The following is an 18,250-nucleotide window of genomic DNA, read 5'->3' as shown; positions in this document are numbered from 1 at the left end:
TTCTGAACGGGTCATACAGTGACCATTACATTAATGAACTTGGACAAGAAATAAGAGCAGGAATATCGGACCCTTTGGGCCTGCTCCACCACACAATAATATAATAATAATAATCTTTATTGTCACAAGTAGGCTAACATTAACACTGTTAGCTACTGTGAAAAGCCCCTAGTCGCCACATTCCGGCGCCTTTTCGGGTACACAGAAGGAGAATTCAGAATGTCCAAATTACCTAACATGCACATCTTTCGGGACTAGTGGGAGGAAACTGGAGCACCCGAAGGATACCCACACAGACACGGGGAGACCATGCAGACTCCGCATAGACAGTGACCCAGCCAGGAATTGAACCTGGGTCCCTGCTGCAGTGAAGCAACTGAGCTGGCCACTGTGCTAACTGCTGCGACGCAACATGGTCAATAGAAGCCGGGAGACCCTGCTCCGAAGATCTCTTTGGCAAGTCTGCATATCAAAGCGAAACAGCAAACGTCACTTTAATGTGCAATTTCTTGAGGCACCTCAGGCATTGAGAGCTATCACCTTCGCCTCAGAGCCCTTGGGCAAGCGCCGTTCAGTATTGGTCTGCACAAATGCGTACAGATGGGATAGCAGGGGCACTGCCATTGTGTCAGGTTGGTACTGCCAAGGTGCTAAGCTGGCATTTTTTGCAAGGTGGCGATCGGGTCGGGATGTCCTGCGTGGGTGTTGAGGGGTGCAGGGGGTGCCTGGAGCCCCTCCCATAGTGCACTGGGGCTTGAAGGGATTGGGGTCACTTCGGAGGCTCCAAAGATTGGGGCCCCATTTAAAATAGCGTCTTGTTCCCCCGCTATGCTGATGAGTTCCGGCAAGCGGAACAGAGCTATGTGCGGCCTTGCCCATGCATTCCCCACTGAGGCCCCCTATCGAACCTGGGTGCCGTTTTATAGCATTGTGTTTCTCAGCACTGGAAAACACACGGCTATATAGTCTCCCTGTGGGAACTTGTTCCCATTTACTTAAATGCCACCCAATGTCTCTGCATCACTGGGAATCATCAGGTTGGCAGTGGGGCACAGGCTGAATATGGCTCACTTATCAATTTCTTTGAGTGCCTCCATTTTCCTGCAGCATTATTTCTGTTGTCGCTGCTTTGGCGCTACAGTGGTCCATCTAGCAGTCATTGACTCCTGTCATGGCCCGAGGGATAGTCACATCCTTGTGGTCCCTCATCTGACTGAGCAGTTGCCAGTGCTTGTTGGAGCAAGGGTGTTGCCATGCGTCCTTGTACTTGTCCCTCTGATAGAACAAGTAAGATGTCTTACAACACCAGGTTAAAGACCAACAGGTTTGTTTGAAATCAGTAGCTTTCGGAGTGCATCTCATTGATCAGTTGAGTCCTGATAGAACAAGTTGTTGGTTATGACAAGGCCGTGTTCTAGGCATTATGTCAGGACACCCCCCCCCCCCCCCCCCCCCGGCCACCATGCCTATTCCACCTTCCGAGAGGACGGTGTCCTTTCCAACTCTGGCATTGAAGACAGGAGGATCAGCTTCTTACCCATTGGGACTCTGGGCAAGGATTGTTCAAGGCTGGAGTAAAGTTCCTCTTTGGACTTATCTGTAGCTTCCAGTGCCAAGGGACACATACTAATGGCTGTAGCGCACTGGTTCAGAATTAGGTTTAGCCAAAGGGCCATGAGGCATTCACTTATCCTGCAACAGGAGTCTATGAGGTGGCCAATTAGTTTGTTTTTAATGGTAAAGCCAACCTCGCAGATGCGGTGATCATCTGGTTTGCCTTTTGTTACGGCACCCTGGGCTAATGTGTGGTCAATTCCAGTCCCAGAGGCCCCAGAGTCCCAACACAAAAAAATTCATCAATAATTCATATAAAAATTCTCAAAGTCTTTGGCCCTTGGCTACCCAATAATTACAGTCACCAGATGTGTAAATTGAAACACAATTACTGTTTATTTGTAATAATAAACTTTATTATTGTCACAAGTAGGCTTACATTAACACTGCAATGAAGTTACTGTGAAAAGCCCCTCGTCGCCACACTCCGGCGCCGGTTCGGGTACACTGAGGGAGAATTCAGAATGTCCAATTCACCTAACAAGCACGTCGTTCGGGAATAGAAATAAAGATGAAATATGGAGGATGAATGGTAAGCTACCCAACTGTCACCCCCCCCCCCCCCTTTTACTGTCCCACCCTCTACCCACACACAAGGCAGATTAAAAGCTGTAAAATAGTAAGGGATAAGGGCAAAAGATAAGAGTCCTTGCTTTTGATGTTAAATTATTTGAAGGTAGTTTTTCTCCCAATACACTGTGTACAGTCAGTGATAGTCTTGTGGCAGCAACATTCATTCAGTACTCAGTCGGATTTCAGTTGGAGAGACACTTGAGCCTTTATTAAACTGGGCCTTCATCTCAAAGTTCTACCTATGAGTCTACTTCACTCTTCAGACTCTTTGCCTCGCATCATAACCAGCTTCCAGCCTAAGTTTTAAGTTCAATCTTTTGCAGTTTCAGTAAAATGACTTCCAGCCTTACATAAGAACATAAGAACTAGGAGCAGGAGTAGGCCATCTGGCCCCTCGAGCCTGCTCCGCCATTCAATGAGACCATGGCTGATCTTTTGTGGACTCAGCTCCACTTTCCGGCCCGAACACCATAACCCTTAATCCCTTTATTCTGCAAAAAACTATCTATCTTTATCCTAAAAACATTTAATGAAGGAGCCTTAACTGCTTCACTGGGCAAGGAATTCCATAGATTCACAACCCTTTGGGTGAAGACTTTCCTCCTAAACTCAGTCCTAAATCTACTTCCCCTTATTTTGAGGCTATGCCCTCTGGTTCTGCTTTCACCCGCCAGTGGAAACAACCTGCCCGCATCTATCCTATCTATTCCCTTCATAATTTTATATGTTTCTATAAGATCCTCCTGCATCCTTCTAAATTCCAATGAGTACAGTCCCAGTCTACTCAACCTCACCTGGTAATCCAACCCCTTCAGCTCTGGGATTAACCTAGTGAATCTCCTCTGCACACCCTCCAGCGCCAGTACGTCCTTTCTCAAGTAAGGAGACCAAAACTGAACACAATACTCCAGGTGTTGCCTCACTAACACCTTATACAATTGCAGCATAACCTCGTCTTAAACTCCATCCCTATGGCAATGAAAGACAAAACTCCATTTGCCTTCTTAATCACCTGTTGCACCTGTAAACCAACTTTCTGTGACTCATGCACTAGCACACCCAGGTCTCTCTGCACAGCGGCATGTTTTAATATTTTATCATTTAAATAATAATCCCTTTTGCTGTTATTCCTACCAAAATGGATACCTCACATTTGTCAACATTGTATTCCATCTGCCAGACCCCAGCCCATTCACTTAACCTATCCAAATCCCTCTGCAGACTTCCGGTATGCTCTGCACTTTTTGCTTTATCACTCAGCTTAGCGTTGTCTGCAAACTTGGACACTCTTACTGGAGAAAGAGAAGAGTTCGCGACACTAGATTTATTAGAGATTTTATCATATCAGAGAGAAAAAATCAGAGATATATCTTCCAGCTTCTGAACCGAGAACAAAACTGAAACAACCCAGGCTTATCACACTAAGAAGTATTCCAGAGAATTCAGAACCAATCCCCACTGGTTATCGGTAAAGGCCAACATTTCGAGGCAGTTCATTGGCTGCCAGCCAAGTTGATCAAACTGAGTCATCACAGATCTCTCCATCTTGAATTAGAGGCAAAACATGCATTAAAGTACAGGCCCATTAATCGCCCATGGATAAAAATTGTAATAGTAAAAAATAAATTCAAGGGGAAAAGAGGAAACAAACAGGGTTTAAATATGAGAATCGTTATGCTTTCCAGAAGAAGCTGCAATCACCACATTGTTCCTTGAAGAGGCCTTTCCCTGCCCACTTGGTCTCCTTTAGGGTGACAATGTCAATGTTGGAATGCCTCAGCATCCGATTAATTATAGCAGTACGCCTCCGGTCTGTCACTATGGTGGTTTTCCATGAGGGGCGTGACGTACCAGGTCCCAAACTTCATTTTGAGAGGTGGAAGATGCCTGTGCATGAGTTCTTTCAATGTGGTTTGGCATTTGAACACCAGCTGTGACACAGGCCTGTTGGAGCTAGGCCTTGGTCCAATGTCAAGGGGATCCAAGGCGACTGGGGACCAGGCTCTGGTATATGGGCCTAGGACGTACAAGCACATATAGTCCCATTATCCTCCGTTCTCCTTCCCACAGGACATCTCTCCTTGAGTTTCAAAAAGTGCAGTGGCGACGTCATGAGCTCATGGGGGTAGCACTAGCCCCTCACTGAGAATGGACATTTGCTCCCTCATTGTAAATTACCCCGCTGCTCCTCGCTCATTGTGAAAGGCTCTGCTGCTCCTCTCTCACTGTTAATGTCCCTGCTGCTCCTCTCTCATTGTTATAGTTGTCGTTACAGCCTCCAGGTCTTCTTTACACCCCCTACATGGTAGTAATAGTTAGTTGCAAGTCTGCCCAAGGGTCTACAACAGAATGACAGAATCATAGAATGGTTACAGCTCGGAAAGACGCCAGTCAGGCCACTCTTCATGCCTGCTCTCGTCAAGAGCAAGACTCTCCTTATCCATGTCCATCAAAACAACAACTTGTGTTGGTAACTTAAATATTGTGGAATGTTCCAAAATGCTTCACAGAAGGATTAGCAAATGTAATTTGACACCCAACTGCATAAGGTGATGTGTCAGGTGACCTACAGCTTGGTCATAGAGGTGGCGTTCAAAGAATAAATGAAAGAGGAAAGAGAGGGAAGAGATGAAGCGGTTTAGGAAGGGAAATTCCAGAGCTTTGGGCCTCAACAACTAAAGGCCAATGGTGGAGTGATTCAAACTGCAGATGTGCAGAACTGGAGTTGTACAGACATCGCAGACGGTTGAGGTGTGACACATATATTGATATTTCAATTGCTGGCTTCACTGGCATTCACGTACCTTGATTGTTAAGACCAGACATCACAGTTCATACTCTGAAGATAATGCATAAATGTTGCCTCCCATGGCAGGTGAACCTCTATCTCCCCAGTACAAAACCAGTCATATCAGATGAAGCAATTACTGTCTTACAACATAACTAAATTCATAATCACCATAATGGGTTCATTCCTCAGTCTCGGTGTGTATAGCTCTTCCCGTTAAATTCACTGAGGAGGCAATCTTTAAGGTAGGACAAAAGGTTTTGGGAGACCCTCAGTGTTTGAGCTATAAAAATAGGATCAGTTATTAAAATAAATAAATAACCTTTATTGTCACAAGTAGGCTTACATTAACACTGCAATGAAGTTACTGTGAAAAGCCCTTAGTCGCCACATTCCGGAGCCTGTTCGGGTACACAGAGGGAGAATTCAGAATTCTCAGCTGGTACGGGAATCGAACCCGTGCTGCTGGCCTTGGCCTGCATCACAAACCAGCTGTCTAGCCCACTGAGCTGAACCAGCCCTGCTGGTTTTATTATGGAAGGTATTGAAGTGTTCAGGCAATGTGTTTGGGATCCATTATATCAAGCTAAGGTTAAAGAAGAGGGGCATTTTTAAAGGAGGAATCAGCACTGAATGTAGAATCATACAACACAGAAATCCATTCACCTTCTCATGTCCGTCTTGGCTCTGTGAAAGAGCAATCAATCAGATTCCTGCCCCTGGCCTCATCCCCTATCCTTTCAAAATATTCTTTCTGAAACATTTAACTGACCACCAAACCACACCCCACCTCCTCTGCCTTTTGTGGGTTAGGTATCAAGGATGTGCTTCCTCAACTGTTTCTAATAGAGCTTTTTAAGGTCTACAATACCGGTGCAAAAAAAGAGTAGTTTTTGGTGAATATGTTGCATTTATGACCTTCAATTATGTAGAATTACATAGAATATGCAGCACAGCAACAGGCCATTTGGTCTAACTGCTCTGTGCGGTGTTTATACACGACATGAATCTCCTCCTAGTCCATTTTTTTTTTGATAAACAATTTTATTGAGGTAGTTTTTGGCTTTGTAAACAGTTACAGACATCAACAGAAAGAAAGCAAAAAAAGGCAGAAATGTGCAAACATCCATGTACTTTCAATACTTCAATCGTAACATACTGCACAAGCCCGCTCCTCTCCCACCGGTACTACCCGCCATTTTATCCCTCCTACTCTACTCTACTCTACCCCCCCCCCCCCCCCCACTCCCCCCCCACCCCCTGCTGACGCTCACTCTCCCGCAAAGAAGTCAATAAATGGTTTCCACCTCCGGGCGAACCCCTGTACAGATCCCCTCAAGGCAAATTTAATTTTTTCCATACCCAGGAAACTCGACATGTCCGCAAGCCACAACTCAGTCTCCGGGGGCTTTGAGTCCCTCCACGCCAATAGTATTCGTCGCCGGGCTATCAGGGAAGCAAAGGCCAAAACATCGGCCTCTTTCTCCCCCTGGGCTCCCGGGTCTTCCGAAACCCCAAAAATGCCACGCCGGGACCCATCGCCACCCTTGTTTTTAGCACCCGGGACATGACTTCCGCAAATCCCTCCCAGTACCCCCTCAGCTTAGGGCATGCCCAAAACATGTGAACGTGGTTCGCTGGTCCTCCCGCGCACCTAGCGCATTTGTCCTCTATCCCAAAGAATTTGCTCATCCGAGCTACCGTCATATGGGTCCGGTGAACGACCTTAAATTGAATCAGCCCGAGCCTGGCACATGTCACGGTCGAATTTACCCTACTCAGGGCCTCTGCCCACAGCCCGTCCTCCATTTCCCCGCCTAGCTCCTCCTCCCATTTAAGTTTCAGTTCCTCCGTCTGGGACCCTTCCTCCCTCATGAGCACCTTATAAATACCCGAGACTCTACCCTCCCCTTCTTCCCCCCTAGAGACTATTCTGTCTAGGATCCCCATTGGCGGGAGGCGTGGTAAAGATGGGACCTGTGTAGTATCTTATGATTTGAATCCAGTTTTATTTAATTTACGGTTGCTGGTTGTTGTTGAGACATTGCTGAAACTCAGTAGAAATTCAAGTTAAAAACTTGTCAGGTGCAAATAAGAATTGTTTTATTGAAGTTCATTGGTTACAACTTGAAAATGATTTAAAATGTAGTTTGTAGATAATTTGATTTTCTTCAAAGAATCACAGGAATTATCTTCTGAGACAATAGCCTGAACACAACTTTAAAAGTCAAAGGCTGAAGTCAAAGTATGAAAATGAAATAGGAATACAGAACTCTTTTCTAATTCTCTTCCTTTAATCTCTCTCTCTCTCTCTCTTTCTGTCTTGTTCTCTTTGTCTCTTTCCTGTCTCTTTCTCTCTGTGTCTTTCTGACTTTCTGTCTTCTTGTCTTTTCTCTTGTCTTTCTGACTTGTCTTCTAGTCTCTTGTCTTGTCTCTCTTGTCTTATTTTCTTGTCTTTCTGACTTGTCTTCTAGTCTCTTGTCTTGTCTCTCTTGTCTTCTTTTCTTGTCTAAAATGGTGGCCAAATCATCCATGGATATACTCTTTGATATCTGTCTTAAGCGATCCGATCACACCCCAATATAATCCTAATTGGTTTAAGCTATATTCAAAACACATTTGATTTGATAAAAAGCCATCCATCCTCCCAATGCAACGCCACTTCCAATTGTTGCTTATCTGCAACAATTGAGACGTTAGTCATCTCATCATACTATTATTTCGAAAATATAAATGAAACTGTATTTTGACACAGTCTAAAATGTTTCAGCTTGCATACGTTATGGAATGTGGTTCAGGCTGTTATCACAAGTGGCCAGAATTCAGAACAATGGAACCTTTGATTATACCACCTTAAAACCCATGGGATTTTGCTGCTGCCCTTGAAAGAATGTGATGTTTTTATCAGTGGTTCTGTTTTTCCCAAACACATGTCTGAGTTTGGAAGTTGTATATTTCTTTCATTTTAAAACTGGGATTTAATATTTCTGTCTTAAACAGTCTTCTTACCTATATTAAGTGTATTTAAAATACCTGACTTCTACAGTCGCCCCTTTGACAAATCGAAAGATCAAGTGAGATATATCAGAATAAGATAAAAGATATAATTAAAGCGATAGGATAGGTAAAAGCGCAAAGAATAATTCATTCATATTGTCATTGCAGATTTAAACAATAGAATGGAAACTTAGTATTGCAACAAGTATTTCAACAATAATCATTAAAATTCTTAAAGAATCATTATTACAAAATAACAATTAATGAATTAGTCAAATTTGATGCTACAGATTCAGTATTAATAGATTATACAAATAATTGATTGATATTACGGTTAACATTTTAACAAAAGTATTTCACCTCAAATTCATCAATTGGGGGTGCAGTAGGGTTAGTGTGAATCATTCTGACAGTTGGCCCCCTGCGTTTAGCGAATAGTTCTTTGATGCACGTAGCACATTGGTATGTCATATAAATGATGAATCCAGCTGCACAGGAGAATAGGATTATTCTCATTATGGACATTCCTGTGTGTCCAAACCACCCGCAAATTCTATCCCAGAGAGAGAGAACTTGGGATGGATCAAGTTTTTTGATTTCTTTTTGGATATGTAATACCAAATCTTTAACTTCTTCAGAGTTATCAGGAATGAAAGTGCAACATTCTGCACCAATCAGGGCGCACGTGCCACCGTTTTCGGCTAGCACATAGTCAAGTGCCATTCGATTTTGCAATACCACGGTTCGAATTGTTCGCATTTCGTCAGAGATTTTGTCTAGGGCAGTGGCAGTGTATTCTGCCACATCTTGTATGATGGTTGTTATTTTATTTAACTCATTCGCCATCCTTATTTCCCAATAGAAAGGAATGAATCTAGCAAAAATTGCATCTCTAAAGGTGATAGAACGTTTTTTTCTTTGAACAGTCATTTCTGAAATATGCAGGAGATTAGTCACATGACGAATGGCAGGTACCATGTATCCTAAATAGCAAGATCCTGACCAGGATCTTGGGAGCCAGGGATATGCTTTATCATCACAAATAAAATAAGTTCCATTATAAGCAGAATATGAGTAAATATATTCTAAGAGCCATTGGTCTTCGAATGTTTTATTATTTCTGAGGTTAGGTATGCCTGTTATCCTTGAGGACCGCATAACTCTTTCTAAGCGGTTGTTAGTACATTTAAAAGCTGTGTTAACATCTACATAGTTAGTACAATTGCTATTACCCATTGGTATCCCTTTAGGGTCCTTACTGATGAGGCAAATTGATCCTTTTTGTTTAATATTAGTTGGGAGGTTAAGATGTTGAGGTTTGTTGTCAGGGTTAAATTGAAGTTGGTGCCATCCTGAAAAGGTGTTTAGTGGATAGCCTGCAGATTTCCATAAGTTAATAGATTTTTGGATGTCAACCTGGTACCTCCCATTTTCACATGTATATGCTCCAGAACGGGTCACCACAGAGCGAGGGACACTTTGATAGATGTACCATTCTGCTGTTTCTGAAGCATTAAAGAGAATAGTTAGAAAGGGAATACCCTCCCCTGAGTTAGTAGGGGTTGCAATGCATACCCAACAATTAGAAATGTTAAAGTTTTCAGCAACCTGTCTACGAACAAAGTCCCGCAACTGTAGGTACCTAAAATCATTTCCCCTTACCAGCCCAGATTTCTCCTCCAAGCTCCTCAAACTCGCAAAGGTCCCTTCCAGGAACATATCGCCCACCCTTCCCACCCCCGCCATACTCGAAACCCCCCATCCATACTCCCAGGGGCAAACCAATGGTTGTTGCAGATTGGCGCCCAAACCGACGCTCCCGTCTCCCCTACATGCCTCTTCCGCTGGCCCCATATCCGCAGGGTCGCCACCACTACCGGGCTGGTGGAGTACTTGGCCGGCGGCAGCGGTAGAGGAGCCGTGACCAGGGCTGCCAAGCTGGAGCCCCTGCATGAAGCCGCCTCCACCCGCTCCCAGATAGACCCCGTACCCACCATCCACTTCCTTATCATAGCGATGTTGGCCGCCCAGTAATAATTAATCAGACTCGGCAAAGCCAGCCCTCCCTCGCTGCGGTTCCTGTCCAACATCGCCTTCTTCATCCGCGGGGATTTTCCCGCCCAGGCAAACCTCATGATCATCCTGTTAACTCTTTTGAAGAAGGACTGTGGAACAAAGATCGGGATGCACTGAAAAACAAACAGAAATCTAGGGAGGATTGTCATCTTTACAGTCTGCACCCTCCCTGCAAGCGACAGCGGGAGTGCATCCGATCTCCGAAACTCTCCCTTCATTTGCTCCACCATCCTGGCCAAATTTAACTTGTGCAGCCTGCCCCAGTCTCGTGCCACCTGGATTCCCAAATACCGGAAATTTTCCTCAACCAGCCTAAACGGTAGCCCTCTCAATCTGTTCTCCTGGCCCCTTGCCTGTACCACAAACATTTCACTCTTGGCCATATTTAATTTGTATCCTGAAAATTGGCCGAACTTCCTCAACATTCCCAGTATACTTCCCATCCCGGCCACTGGGTCCGACACGTACAGGAGCAGGTCATCTGCGTAAAGAGAGACCCTATGTTCTACCCCGCCCCTCACCATCCCCTTCCATCCCTCTGCGGCTCTCAGGGCAATCGCCAGCGGCTCTATGGCCAGCGCAAACAGCAGCGGGGAGAGCGGGCATCCCTGTCTGGTCCCTCGGTACAACCCAAAGTACTCCGACACTTCTCTGTTAGTCCTGACGCTGGCCCTCGGGGCCTGATATAATAATTTGATCCAATCCACCAATCCCTCCCCGAACCCAAACCGTCTAAGCACCTCCCATAGATAGTCCCACTCCACCCGGTCAAAGGCCTTCTCGGCATCCATCGCCACCACTACCTCCACTTCCCTGCCCGCCGGGGGCATCATTATCACATTAAGTAATCTTCTCAGGTTGGCCGCCAGCTGTCTACCTTTCACAAACCCAGTTTGGTCCTCCCCAATCACCTCCGGTACGCAGTCCTCCATTCTAACCGCCAGTACCTTTGCCAGGAGCTTGGCGTCAACATTAATCAGGGAGATTGGTCTGTAGGACCCGCATGCCTCCGGGTCTTTACCCCGCTTCAATATCAGTGATATAGTGGCTTGCGACATTGTCGGCGGCTGGGTCCCTCTGTCCCTTGCCTCATTGAAAACCCTCGCCAAGACCGGGCCCACCAGCTCAGAAAACTTCCTATAGAACTCTACTGGGTATCCATCCGGCCCTGGGGCTTTCCCCGACTGCATGGCCTTTAGGCCCCCCAATACCTCCTCCACTCTAATCGGGGCCCCCAGCTCATCCACTCGCCCCCCACCTACTGTTGGGAAGGTTAACCCGTCCAGAAACCTTTTCATCTCCTCCGGTTCTTCCGGCGGCTCCGAAGTATACAGCTTGCGATAGAAGACCCGAATACCTTATTCAATCCTGCCGGGTCCTCCACTTTGCGCCCCTCCCCATCCCTCACTCTACCTATTTCCCTAGCCGCCTCCCTCCTCCTGAGTTGCTGCGCTAACAGTCTGCTAGCCTTTTCCCCATGCTCGTACACCACTCCCCTCGCCTTCCTAAGCTGTTCCATGGCTCTACTCGTGGATAGTGCCCCCAGTTCCGCCTGTAGTCTCTGCCTCTCCCTGAGTAAAACCTCCCCCGGGGACTCCGCGTGCTCTTCATCTATCCGACCCATTTCCCTGACCAATCTATCCATCTCTGCCCTGTCTGCCTTGGCTCTGTGGGCCCCAATTGAAATCAGCTCCCCCCGCACTACTGCCTTTAGCGCCTCCCACAGGGTCGCCGCTGAGACCTCCCCCGTGTCATTCACCTGCAGGTAATTTTGCATACACCTCCGAAGCCTCTCACAGATCCTGTCCTCCGACAGCAGTCCCACGTCTAGCCTCCATTGCGGGCGTTGGTAGCTCGCTCCCCCCCGATCTGCAGGTCTACCCAGTGCGGGGCATGGTCTGAGATAGTAATTGCCGAATATTCCGTGTTCTTTACCTCCCCTATACAATCCCTGCTTAGTACGAAGAAATCTATCCTAGAATATACTTTATGGACGTGCGAGTAAAACGAGTAGCTCCTTCCTGTCGCTGTCTATCTCTCCAGGGGTCCACTGCCCCCATTTGCTCCATAAACCCTTTCAGCCCTCTTGCCATTGCTGGGAGTCTACCCGTTCTGGGACACGACCGATCCAAAGCCTGGTCAAGGACTATGTTAAAGTCTCCCCCCATTATTAGCCTGCGAGAGTCCAGGTCCGGGATCTTCCCCAGCACTCTTTTAATAAAGTCCACGTCATCCCAGTTCGGGGCATATATATTCACCAGCACCACTCTTCTCCCCTCCAGTCTGCCCCTTACCATCAGGTATCTTCCCCCCCTGTCTGCAGCTATACCCTCCGCCTCAAATTGCACCCGCTTGTTGATCATGATTGCCACCCCCCTGGACTTAGAATCCAAGTCCGAGTGGAAGACCTGGCTAATCCAGCCCTTCCTTAGCCTGGTCTGGTCAGACACTTTCAGATGTGTCTCCTGCAACATAATTACGTCCGCCCTCAGAGCCCGCAAGTGCGCGAACACCCGCGCCCTCTTAACCGGCCCATTCAGTCCCTTGACGTTCCAGGTGATTAGCCTGGTCGGGGGGCACAACCCACCCCCCCCCCCCCCCCCCCCACCACGCCGGTCAGCCATAGTCTTTCTCGGGCCGGCCCCCGGCCCGTGCGTCGCGCCATTCCTGGCCCGCCTGTTGGCTGCCTCCACCCTCGACCTCCTTTCCAGTGCCTATTTCAAGTCCCTCCCACATCAGCAGAACAACCCCCCGCACCCACTAACCACATCCCCCGATACCCCCACCCCTGCCATCCACTGGCTGTGATCTCCCCCCCCCCACCTGACTCTCTTGACTAGCCAATCTGCTAGCCCGGTGACTCAACACTCCGGCGCCTTCCTGTATCATTCCCATTGTTTCCCCGTCCTCCTCCCCACTCCCCAGCGCCCCATCCCCCTCTCCAACCCACTGGAGCAAGCCGGCTCCAGTGTCCTCCGCGAGCTGCACAAAAAGTACAAATCCGCCCCAAAAGGAAAAAACAGAAAAAAGAGGAAAAAACAAAAACATGAGGAGAAAAAAACCCCAAACCAATGTCCATGAACAAAGGAAAGAGTCCCAAATGTTCCGCTTGGCACCTTTGACCCAGCAAACCATTGAACAGCAGTCCAGGCCCATTCAGCGTACCTTCCCACGGTAATCCTCGGGCCCTAATTCGCGTCCGTGGGGCCTCTTTTCGGGACCAGCCCCTGATCCCTTGCAAAATCCATCGCTTCTTCAGGCTCGGAGAAGAAGTGGTGTTGACCCTGGTGCGTGACCCAGAGGCGAGCCGGGAACAGCAGACCAAACTTCACGTGCTTCTTGAACAGCTCCTCCTTGACATTCTTAAAGGCTGCTCGCCGCCGAGCCACCTCTTGGCTTAGGTCCTGGTAAATGCGGAGAACACTGTTGTTCCACGTGCTGCTCCTGGCGCTCTTTGCTCACCGCAGCACCTGCTCCTTGTCTACGAACCTGTGGAACCTAATCACCATCGGGCGGGGGGGGGGGGGGGGGGGGGGGGGGTCCACCCGGCCGCCCCTGCCTTGCCTGCACTCTGTGTGCCCCCTCCAGCTCCGGCGGTCGCGGAAAGGCTTCGGCCCCCATCAGCTGCATCAATAGGTCTGCTACAAACGCTGCGGCATCAGCTCCCTCAGCCCCCTCCGGGAGGCCGACCATCCTCAGGTTGTTCCTGCGGACTCTATTGTCCAGCTCCTCCACTCTGTCCAGCAGTCTTCTCTGCCGCTCTTTCAGCCCGTCAACTTCTAGCGCCGCAACCGTCTGCGCATCCGCCTGCTCCTCCACCGCCTCTCCCAGCTCCTTAACTTTAACATCTTGCGCATCCAGCCTCTGGTTCAGCTGATCCACCGCTTTCTGTATTGGGTCCAAGCTGTCCCGCTTCAGCGCTTCAAAACTGGACTTCATTACCTGGAGCATGTTATCCAGCGCCTGCTGGATTGCTGAGTCCAGGATCCGTGTGTCCGCCATCTTAGGTCCCAGGTAAGTTTCTTCAGGTCCTTGCCTCTGTCCCTTTTTCTTCTGCCTTCTGGACTCCCGCTGTTCCATGTGCCGCAGCCCACTCCTCAGCACTTTCGCTGCCGCCTTCCTTCTCCCAGCTCCTTAACTTTTACCTCTTGAGCATCCAGCCTCTGATTCAGCTGATCCACTGCCTTCTGAAGTGGGTCCAAGTTGTCCCGCTTCAGCAACTCAAAACTGTTTTTCATCTCCTGGAGCATGAAAGGTCCGTGTGTCCGCCATCTTAAGTTCCAGGTCAGCTTCATCTGCTCCTTGCCTCTGTCCCTTTCTCTCTCTCTTCCTCTGCTTCCTGGACTCCCACGGTTCCATCGATTGCAGCCCGCTCTCCAGCACTTTCGCGGCCGCCTTTTTGCCGCTCCGTGCTCCCGCTATCGCGGGGAATCAGCCCTAAAGCCCCGCCGGAGTGAGAGCCCGCCGAATGTGCGGCTCACTCAAACATCGCCGCCACCGGAAGTCCCTCCTCCTAGTCCATTGACCGCATCTCAGCCTTTCTGCTCCAGTTTCTCTCATGTACTCATCCAGTTTCCTCACAGAACCATCTTACGCTATTTGCCTCAACCATTTCCTGTGGTTACGGGTTTCACAATCTAATCACTGACTGAGAAAAGCAATCTATCCTCTTGGAATCTACTGGATTCATAGCTAACTGTCATCCATCCATCTATCTACCTATCTATCTATCTACCTATCTATCTATCTATCTATCTATCTATCTATCTATCTATCTATCTATCTATCTATATATCTATCTATCTATCTATCTATCTATCTACTTCTTCCACAAGTGGAAACAATCACTTTATTCCCAGCCAGTCCAGGAGTTTAATGACCTCTATCAGGTAACTAATAATACTCTTCTGTAAAGAGAAAAACACTCCAAAGCCTGTCCTGGTCCTCCATTAAGGCATTCCTTAAAAACCTCCTGGTTCTCTTTGACCAGGATTTTTACCCCCTGCCCAAGTATCTCCTTATGTGATTCAGTATTAAATTTTGATTGATAACACTTCTATAAAGTGCCTTGAAACATTGTTTTAAAGATCCAATGTAAGCTGTTGTTCAGAACAGTGGATACAGGAGCATAAAAACAGAGTAGGCCATTCGGCCCCTCAAACCCGTTCCACCATTCAGTGAGATTGTGGACGATCTGTACTCTAACTCCATCTCAAAGCGCAGTTCCATCATCCTTAAAACCCTCAGCTAGCAAATATCTATTGACCTCAGATAACAAGTTATAAATTGAACAACCACCTATTGACTTGCTTGTGCAAGAATGTTCAACCTTCTATCGTCTTTCCTGTGAAGAAATGTTTCCTAACTTGCCTCCCCGAAGACCAGGCTCTGATTTTCACATTACCTCCTCACATCCAAACTCCTGGAAGGTTTCTCTGTACCTACTCTATTCATTGAAAATCCTGAAAGGTCAATCAAATAACCCTTTCACATTCCACGTTCCAGCGAATTCAATTCATGAGTTCACCCTTGAAGCCTTGGCAATGTTCTGGTCTAATATTCAGCTCTTATTTCAAGGCTAGGATCTCTTTTCTGAGGTCCACTGCACAGAACTGTGCATGGTGCTCCTGATGTTATACAACCTGAGCTTCTTATAGTTTTGGTGGAAGCATTTCCCTTTATGTTCTATGCCCCCTGTTATAAAATCTGTCATTCATTAGTCTTTTTTTGATTTTTTTTTCTGTAACTATTCACTGCATTTCAGTGATTTGTGAACACGGACTCCTAAATCTCTTTGAACATCACCTATTCCTCGATTTTCACCATTTAAAAAATTCATGTTAAATTGATAAATAAATAATTTGATATTTGATCTACCCTTTTTGATCCACTTGATGACTTCATGCATACTTGCATTGAAACCCATCTGCCAGAGTGTTTGCCCATTCAATATATCACGGTCTCTTTGTCTCTTGCCGACACCACTTACTATGCTATCGATCCTTGTGTGCTCAGTGTGTTGTTCAATTGTTCTGTGTTTGATAGTATAAGTCTGTTTACTATTGATGTTCACTGTGCTTGATTGGTTAAGCCTGGGTGTGAACTCAGGAAAGAAAGCTCTCAGAAGGGCTGGAGGCTAGAGCTAGAAGCAGGGTTAGCATTTTAGAGCACTATGAATTAAACACACATAGAAACTGGTGTCATCTCTGCATAGCTCTGAGATATGAAATACACAATCATCAGCAAACTTAAACATATGGATTTCTATTATCTATGTAATTAACATTGTTGTACCAAGATAAAAACATTTGCACAAGACACGAAAAGGTGCAAGCTCAGCAGAAGGGGAGAGCGTAAAGAGAACACAAGGGTACAAAGGAAGTAATGAGATGGAAAAAGTGGATATGAAAAAATTACAATGGATATCAAATTAAAAGCATTTCTTCATAAATATATTAACGAAACCTAAGTTTTAAAGAGGGGATTTATGAGTTAGTAGACGCATTGATGTTAATTTTCCAAAATTCACTGGGATCTGGAAATGTTCCATCAGGCTTGAAAGTAGCAAATATAACCCCTCTATTCGATAAGGAGGGAGGGAGAAAACAACAAACTATCGGCCAGTTAGCTTGACGTCTGTCATGGGGAAGGTGTTAAATCGATCAGCTGGGAACTTAGAGAAAATCAAGGTAATCGGGACGAGTCGGTATGGTTTTGTGAAAGGGAAATCTTGTTTAACCAATTTATTGGAATTCTTTGAAGGAGTAACATGTGCTCTGGATAACTAGGAGCCTGCAGAAGGAATTTGATAAGGCGACCCATCAAAGATTACAGTGGAAAATAAAAACTCATACTTTAGGTGGCAACACATTAGCCCACATAGCAGATTGACTGGCTGCCAGAAAACAGAGAGCATGCATAAATGTTTATTTTCTCTCAGATGTTTGAATGACTTTGGAGCTCTCTGCCTCAGAAGGCAGTGGCGGAGGGGTCATTGAATATTTTTAAGGTGGAGGCAGATAGATTCTTGTGAGGCAAGCCAATCAGAGGTCATAAGGGGTAAATGGGAATGTTTAGAACCTGAAACAAAAACAGATCGGCCATGGTTTTTTTGCCTGGCGGAGCAGGCTTGAGGGGCCTAATGGTTTAATTCTGCTCCTATTATGGGTCTTCATAAAAGAGATTGGTAGAGCAAAATCTGGTCCTATTGAGGCAGGTGCAAGTAAGCATCCATCGACAGATTAAGAAGAAAATGCAGACTTTAAATAAGGACTTAGTATCCCTTTTATAGTGGCGAAAGAAGACAAGATGGAAAAACAATACTAAATGGGAGGAACTTCATAGGATCATAGAATTTACAGGGCAGGAAGCCATTCAGCCCATCGATCATGCACCGGCCCTTGGAAAGAGCACCCTACTTAAGCCTACACCTCCACCCTATCCCCGTAACCACACCTAACCTCTTTGGACACTAAGGGCAATTTAGTATGGCCAATCCACCTAAGCTGCACATCTTTCACTGTGGGAGGAAACCGGAGCACCCGGAGGAAACCCATGCAGACACGGGGAGTATGTGCAGACCCCGCACAGAGAGTGACCCAAGTCGCAAATTGAAGCTAGAACCCTGAAGCTGTGAAGCAACAGTGCTAACCACTGTGCTAGCATGACACTCCATGGAATTAAAATAAGAGAGAAAGTTACACATGCTTTAGTCATACTTTTCTAAAGCTCTTTAGATTCAGGAATTGTGCATTTGGATTGAAAAAAATTGGAATTCTGAGTCAAAGACAAAATAACTGAGTTCTTGGAGAATTTTCACGGATTTTATGCTCCCCTGCAGTGGGTTTCAGACGGGGGGGGTCATGTAAAACCAGCTGATGCCGACACATCCGCACCTGACCCCTCTGCAATTATGGCCAGAATTCTCCAGCCGCCTGCTACAGCCGGGGTTCCCTGGTCCCACTGGCAGTGCACCCCCGCCCACGGTTTCCCGATGGCATGGGGTGGCTTCATGGTAAATTCCATAGACAAATGGTGGGAGTCGTCAATCCCGGCACTAACGAACCATGCTCCGTAATCTCCACGCTCGACCTCGCTAGCAGCGGTAGCAGGGCGGACTCATGAAATGAAATGAAAATTGAAAATGAAAATGAAATGAAATGAAAATCGCTTATTGTCACGAGTAGGCTTCAATGAAGTCAC

This window comes from Scyliorhinus canicula, chromosome 8 (genome assembly GCF_902713615.1).
Source record: "Scyliorhinus canicula chromosome 8, sScyCan1.1, whole genome shotgun sequence".
Taxonomy (NCBI): domain Eukaryota; kingdom Metazoa; phylum Chordata; class Chondrichthyes; order Carcharhiniformes; family Scyliorhinidae; genus Scyliorhinus; species Scyliorhinus canicula.
Note: the sequence above shows the minus strand (reverse complement) of the source record.